The sequence below is a fragment of the Ctenopharyngodon idella genome, chromosome 23, assembly GCF_019924925.1.
Source record: "Ctenopharyngodon idella isolate HZGC_01 chromosome 23, HZGC01, whole genome shotgun sequence".
Classification (NCBI taxonomy): Eukaryota; Metazoa; Chordata; class Actinopteri; order Cypriniformes; family Xenocyprididae; genus Ctenopharyngodon; species Ctenopharyngodon idella.
Window position 1 is genome coordinate 15,269,843 of NC_067242.1, and position 7,643 is coordinate 15,277,485.

The following is a 7,643-nucleotide window of genomic DNA, read 5'->3' on the forward strand; positions in this document are numbered from 1 at the left end:
GGAAGAAATCTCAAAGTGAAGCTATTAAAAATGGTTTCAAGGAATTTGCTATGAAAAATTACTATGGTTTAACTAGTGAAATAACCTTTGTAACTATGACCGTTTGGCAGAAAATAGCTATCATGCAAGAAACTGAGGTTTATTGCTTTTTGTTCTCATTGTAGACACTTTGGGACAGTGTTTTTCTGTGCTGTCCTAAAGGCCAAGGCAGAAGTCTGAATTTTAAGAGCAGAAATCTCCAGCCCGAAGACTCACTATGTCCAGAAAGTCAGCCGTATGGAACACCCTGAAGAGGCAATGGACCAGCTAACCGAAGAGCTCTGGACGAATCTGAAGAGCCGAACAGAGAAAATACACCAGTGCAAGGAAGAAATTTAGAGATTAAGAGAGAAAGTGGACAGCGACCAAAAATGGTTTGTAGTCATCTGTGCTCCTAAGAATAAAAATGCACTGCAAAAAGAAGATATTAAAGGAATAATTCATTCAAAAATGAAAATTCTGTCTTGCTTTTGCATTGAAGCTTGAAAGTCTCAATCCCAGTTCATTGAAAGTGCATGGAAAAATGTGACTAGTACATTATTGAAAATGTTTCTTTTCATGTTTCATGGAATGAAGTCATTTGGATTTAAAATGACATGAAGATGAATAATGACAGAATTTTCATTTTTGGGTAAACTCTTTCTTTATTCAGAAAATATACAAGTAAAAATATATAAGTAAAAAAAAAAAAAAAAATCTAAATCTTCTTTTGGTAAATTATCCTTTTTTTCAAACTGTTTTGTTTTAAGCATGAATTTTACAAAATGTATTAAACTGGAATAAGATTTATTAGGATATAGTCTCTGAAAACAAATGTATTATTACTTATATAACTTATAATAATACCTACTGTACTAACAGATAGATTTTTTTCAGTGTATTCTGTGACCTTTTTCTCGCTGTTTTTTTTTTTTTTTTGCAGTCTCTGCCAAACAGGTTTTAGATATTCGAACATTTCTATGCATTATTATTCTTTCAAGGTGATATGTCCATTTGTTTGGTCTCGTATTTCACTGTTTAAAGAAAGCTCAGTTTATTTAGAGCATACACAGAATGTACTAATAATCTCCCAGCATTCTCCTTGCCAAGCAATTTTGTGCTTGCGTCAGGATTCATTAATATTTGTTAGCCGCTGCAGTTGCCCTGTTTGGGGCATCCTTGGGTGACAAATGAATCAAGCACCCCTGATGTCACTTTGGTTTTGCGTCTTTTTGAAGACATTTACAATGCCTGGCAACAAATGAATCATTTTTATTGCAGAAAAATTTAATTTGTATGAGCTAAACTGCAGCCTACAAGGTCAGACTGGCGGAATATAATTTTAATCAAATCAAATTTAATTTGTGCTTTATAAAAGAGTTACCGATTTGAAGAATGACTGTATTTTATACTTTGTTACATTCAGTAATAAGACTGATACTGGTCTGTTGTTGAGGGACATATCTGTGAGCAGTGAAGTACTGTGGCTCACAGAATAGTCCTGATGTACTGTTTCTTTGTTGAACTTTATTTTGCCTCTGAAAAGGCTTTTCTTTTGCCTATATAAATGCTCGAGTGGTGTCACTTCTGAATTTAATATATAACTGTTCTCAAAAGTTCTTCTGCTGTCTTTTTATACATGTATTATACAATGAGGTTTAAGAGTCTGAGAAAGCATTGAAAATTCTAAATCTAATTTAAACCTGGAAATAAACAGACTTTGGTCAAATTGTAAGCAAATAAATGCTTGATTGAATGAATCAGAATGAATAAGAAAAAATGAATCAGAATGAATAAGAAATATCGACACTATTTCTATGCTACTAATCAAATGATCAGATTTATGACATTGACCTTGTGAACTTTGTACTTTGTCAGACGTTCTTGTTTCCATTGAAGCACGAGATGCTCTCAAATCATGCTCTCAGAACATGATTATCAGCTCTCAATACATGTTTTTACGTGAGCAGATATCAGACAGATATAATTCTGAGAAAGAAAACATGTGTTTAGCTTTGCTACGAGACTCAGCATGTTTATTAACCCATCATTTTGTGACTGATTCATATGTGATTCTCAGTATAGGTGCTGGCAGACTCAGTCATCCTTTATTTTTAAGCATGATGGTGTATGTCTAAAACATCCTATCGTTACCATGGTACCTTTTGGCACATTTTGCTTGTGAAATACATTGTTTATTGTCTTGGCATCAAGTGAACTCCTTTTATTCATTAATAATTTCCAGCTTATTTTAAACACCTATGGGGAGGCAAAAGCATCTTATTCATATTATTCTTAGTCTTATTTCAGAAATAGCTGTTTCCTCTCAACAGTGTAGAGAGCTCAGTGTATACAAGTTTAGTTCAGATAGGAAATTTAGTATCACAGTGAAAGGATGGATCATGTCAGGTAACCAATAATATACTTACCGTCTCTTTTTGCTCCAGCAAATTGCCTTGCTGTGTATTTTATCCTTTAGCAAGTTGGTCTCCTCATCTGCTGAGCTTTCCCGGTATCTGTCAATTATCCTCTCTCTCCGGCATCCGCGTAGCCTCTCTGTCTCCAATCACCGCTCATCGATGCCGTTCTCGGAGAGCGCTCCAGTCAAATGTTTGTTATGTTAGCAGTGCTCGCCAACACACCCAGTCGCCCCCTTAAAACCTCATTCATTTGGCCCGTCTGACTCTGAGCCCTACTACAACTACGCTACGCAAATAATTAAAGGCTTTAGTTAAATACATAGTTGGGGTATTTGGAGACTAGGGGATCTATAATAACATTTGCCATTATTCACTCAGGCTTTGATTGCCTGACAGAAACAAATTAGGCCCCTGGATTAATTTCCAGCAAAATGTGCCAAGTGAATGCAATTGACTCCAATTAAAGCATGAAAGGACACTAAATATTCAAATCAGCAGAGCCGGTGATGGCGAGCCGATAAAGAATGGCGTGGAATTGTGCCAAGGGAGAAAACCAGCCATTCATGGGCACCTGAGGGAAAATAACAGGCTCTCATTCAATAAAGAGTAGCTGGGGCAATAGACATGTGTTTCTGCTGCAGAACATGCCCCTGCTGGCATGTTGTTGTTGTCGGGTCACATCAGCGGCTATTCACATGCGTTCAGTGTTTTGAGCTGATTTGAATATCAAGGCCACATTAAGACACCTAAGTGGTTATGTATTATACATGCTAAGTGGTTGTTCAAGTTTATGCGGGGACACGTTTTGTAATAGGCAGCATTGTCACATACATGAGCGTAATTAAGGTGATTAAATAATAATGTCCCAGAATGCAAATTTTAAACTGATGGTGGCATCTGCAAACAGAGCAAGTGCACAGTAATGATTTAATACTCATTTTGGAAATTGAGTACGTAAAGGGGATTCTTGTGAAATACAAGAGCTTGATGTACTATAAAACATATTTTAACTTTCACAACTTGTTTTTTCTAGTCCAAAAAAGCGTTTATTTACATGTCTCATTCTGACGCTAGAAGACACCAACATATGACTGTCCAACGATGGCTGTTGGATGATGATAAAAATTAGTGGAGAAAGCAGGCTGAATGCTATCCTTAAACATCAGAAAATTAATAATATGTGAGGATGTTCACAAAACCTTGTGTTGTTTCTGGTTGCGTTTAGCACTACTGTTCAGTATACTCTACTGAAGAATCCCAACCTTAAAAACAAGCAGGTGAAGTTTAGCAGGATCATTTTAGGGGCCATTTACACGACACCATTTTCAACTAAAAATGTAAAACTTTTTATGCGTTTTGGCAGTTCATTTACACGACAATGCCGTTTTGGGGGCCTGAAAACACAAACTTTTGGAAACAGGTTTCAGAGTGCAAGATACCGTTATTGTCTCCTCGTAAACTACTAAAATGCGAATTTGTGAAAATGGTGACATTGTGAGCATTACGTGTTAAGTCTATAGGTGGGTAGTGTTTCTTTACAAAGTGACTTCGCCAACTACTGGCCTGGCATGCATAATACAGCGTTTTTAATCGTTTTCGTGAATACTTGTGAACAGGGATCGTTTTGACAATGTTGTCATCTGTATGTGAAAAACGCAATCGAAAAACCTCCATTTTTAGCACATCTTTGTCATGTAAACGTACCCTTAGTCTCTGCACATGATCGGTTTTATGATCTCGTCACAATTGGTTCCAGGTTTTGCGAAGAGAATGTTAATGCTAAAAGAGTTAAAAACTATATTGGATAAAACATGAAAAGAGGCATTTGTTAAAGACGCAGCAGAATTAAAAAATAAAATAAAATACTATTTAAAGACAGAAAATGGTCATTATACATATTCCTAAGGGAAATATATTCAGTTCTGAGGGGAAAATATGTCTCATTTTGTCTTATAGACCTGAATTAGCATTGGTTTTAACTTCAGTTCTGGAATCAGCCTGGTGTATCTCACTTGGTTCCTCTATGTTCTTGTCTTTTTATCTGCAGAGGAAAGAGGAGCTGAGGCTCCACACTGAAGTTGAGCAGGTGTACATGAAGTTGACCCTCAGAAGGGAAGAGGTGTCTGTGGATGACTTGCGTGAGAATTATCAAAAGGCAGAAAGAGTCCTCAAACATGGTTTAAGAAAGATAGACCTTGAGGAGCCCACCTGAGCCAGACAGATGCTGGACATCAGCCCTCTTATCACGGACACTGGTATGACTCACGTTTGCTTGTTCTGAATGCAGCGGCCTTGATGCTTTCCTAGTCTAAATCCTTTAAAAAAACCTTGTCACTTTCTAAGAATTAATGTGAAGTCTTTGCTCTTTGTGAATAGAACCATACCTTATAACTTTTTCCCATAAGATTTGGCTTTTCTCTATAGTCCATGTAATAAAATGGGTTCTTTGTCCATTGAAAAGGTGATTTTATTAATACTATCAGACAAAGAATGTTTTTGATTGCTAATCTCAAGCTAAATTAATAATAAAAAAAATAAAATAAAAATAAACATTTTATTTTAGAAAGAAAGAAAGAAAGAAAGACAGAATTAGCTATAAACTGGCCAGACAGACAAACCTTCTATACGTATACAATACACACAAGCAGGAAGTACAACTCACCTTAATGATGGGCTATGTGATGGTGGCAGCCTGTGTGTTTGTGTGTGTGTGTGTGTGTGTGTGTGTGTGTGTGTGTGTGTGGTAATGATGCGATGCTGGCTGGGCTGTCTGTAGAGAACTCCTCATTTGCAGTCTGGGAGGCCTTTGTTGTTTTGTGCAGACAGTGTTGTTACGCATGCAGGAATGTCTCATTAAGAATTAACGTGGGCATCCTCAGTAGCGACAGAAGAGAGCGAGAGATAGATCAATCCCCACCCCAAAGCCAGCCGGTCCTCCAGCCCGAGCTCCTTGATTATCAGGAGTCATTTGAAACCTCCCCATTTGTCCACAGCATGCTGGTTATGATCTCATTCTGAAGCATGCAGGGCAGACTATCTCTCTCAGTAGAACATCACCAAATCGTCCTCACTCGCTCATTACACCGCCGCTACCGATAAACACCCCGTTGCTTATTTTTGCACCACCACAAACGAATGTGTCCATGCTGCCGTTTTGATGCAGATGGCTCCTTGAGGCATGTAAAATAATTGTTATGTATTCTGTCTGGATTTGTCCTTTTCTCCTTAGATCTACAGTGGAGTCTATAATTTCGTGTCAGACAGTAATGTCTTATTTGAGTGCTTTTGAGCCTGCTCAGGTTGCTGGGGACGGCAGTGTCTAGTCCATGCATAAGATCAGTTCATCGTTTTATCCCCTTGTCTGTGTTCATTCCCGGGTGTCAAGGCAACAGTTTCAGTTGATGAGATGAGCGTAGATGCTCCATAACTTCAAAGCCTCCCGGAGAGCGGCACGCCGTATCGATTTCCCTAGTGTTTAAAATGTAAAACGTAAAGATATCGGTGCGGTTTGACTGGAATCGGTGTTGACCGGCCATAAGTGATGGATTGCATTTGAAAATCTCCTTCTCGTGGCTGAACGAGGGGAAAAATCAGAGGGAAAGGAGGAAGTGGCAATGACCGTGAGAGTTCAAGTGGGTGATTGAACTGTTTGAAGGCAGCTGGACCAAATCAAACCAGAAGAAGAGAGCGCCATCGAGGAACCCTTCCAGACTTCAACAGCATAGGTGAAGAGAATGGCCCTGCCCCCTTCCCACTTCACAAGAATGCCATGAGCCCTTGGCATGGATGAATCGCATTCTCCGGCTAATATGGGCTGCTCTTCGGCTTTGTGTGACCCGTACATGCACTCCAACTCAGGAGTGCACCATTGTACCGATGATCAATCGAGGACATTCTTGTTAAATGCATTTTTTTAACAATACATAGTTCTTGCATTTTTAGGTTTTTTTTTTCAAGACAAATACAGTATGTTGCGCTAACAAATTTCGAATTTCGAGATTTGCACCACTGAAGATATGTCATTGCCGTTTGCTCGCCGCTGCTTTACATGAGTTTTCTGACCTCGGTGGTTTGAGGTGTTTATTCTGTAGCATTAAGGCCGCCTAGGCGTTAAAATAAGCTGAGGAATAATACATTACATGCAGGAATATAACTTTATGCCGCAGCCTGCGCCTATCCAGCAGAAAAGGCAGCTGCTGATTGGCTGGCAGTGACATGATTTATGATCCTGTTTTGCGCATCAGCGGCACAGGGGTTGCCGTGGCGAGGGCCTGCTGGAAATGATACATGGCATTCTAATTGAAGAATCCTCAGCGCATCCTTTCTACAGTAGGAATGTTTAAATGCGAACGCTGTTAATTCAGGAAAGGTGAAAAATCGCCGCTTAATGGGGTGAATGATGGAGGTTGAGCAGCCTGCTGTAGGCAGCGTTCATGATGCATATACAAAAATGACTAAAGGAGAGCAGGACTTCCTCTCTGAGCTGTATCAATGCATGGCAGACCTCTCTTTGAATTGCAAGATTTAGAAAGCTGCATTAGGTTTGAAGCATGAAAAAATAAGGTGAAAAAATTGTCAAGTACTACATTTTAAATTCCTGTAAATTACTTTCATTAAGAACATTTTCAAACCATTGGCCTTTTACTGTTGACCATATGCCATATTAACCATCTTTTCAATTTTTCAAAATATAATATTTGAATATGTATTAATAATATTATTATTCATTATATATTATAAATGTATTATAATTTAAATATATAACTTAATGAAATCTACTTTTCAAAAATGTAAAGTTGTATAATATTTATTTAATATTTTTTTACACACACACACACATACACACACACACACACACACACACACACACACACACACACACACACACACACACACACACACACACACACAGACACACACACAGACAGACACACACATTTATTTAAGAAATATTTACATGTATACATGTATATTTAAATATTTATATTACATATTTAATATATAATATAAATATATATATATATATATATATATATATATATATATATAAGTAGAAATATTTTATATATAAATATATTTTTGTTAAATATATACATGCATGTTTCTGTCTGTATTTATATATGCATAATAAATACACACATTACACACATATATTATGTAAACACAAACTTTTATTTTGGATGCGATCCAAATATGCGATTTTGG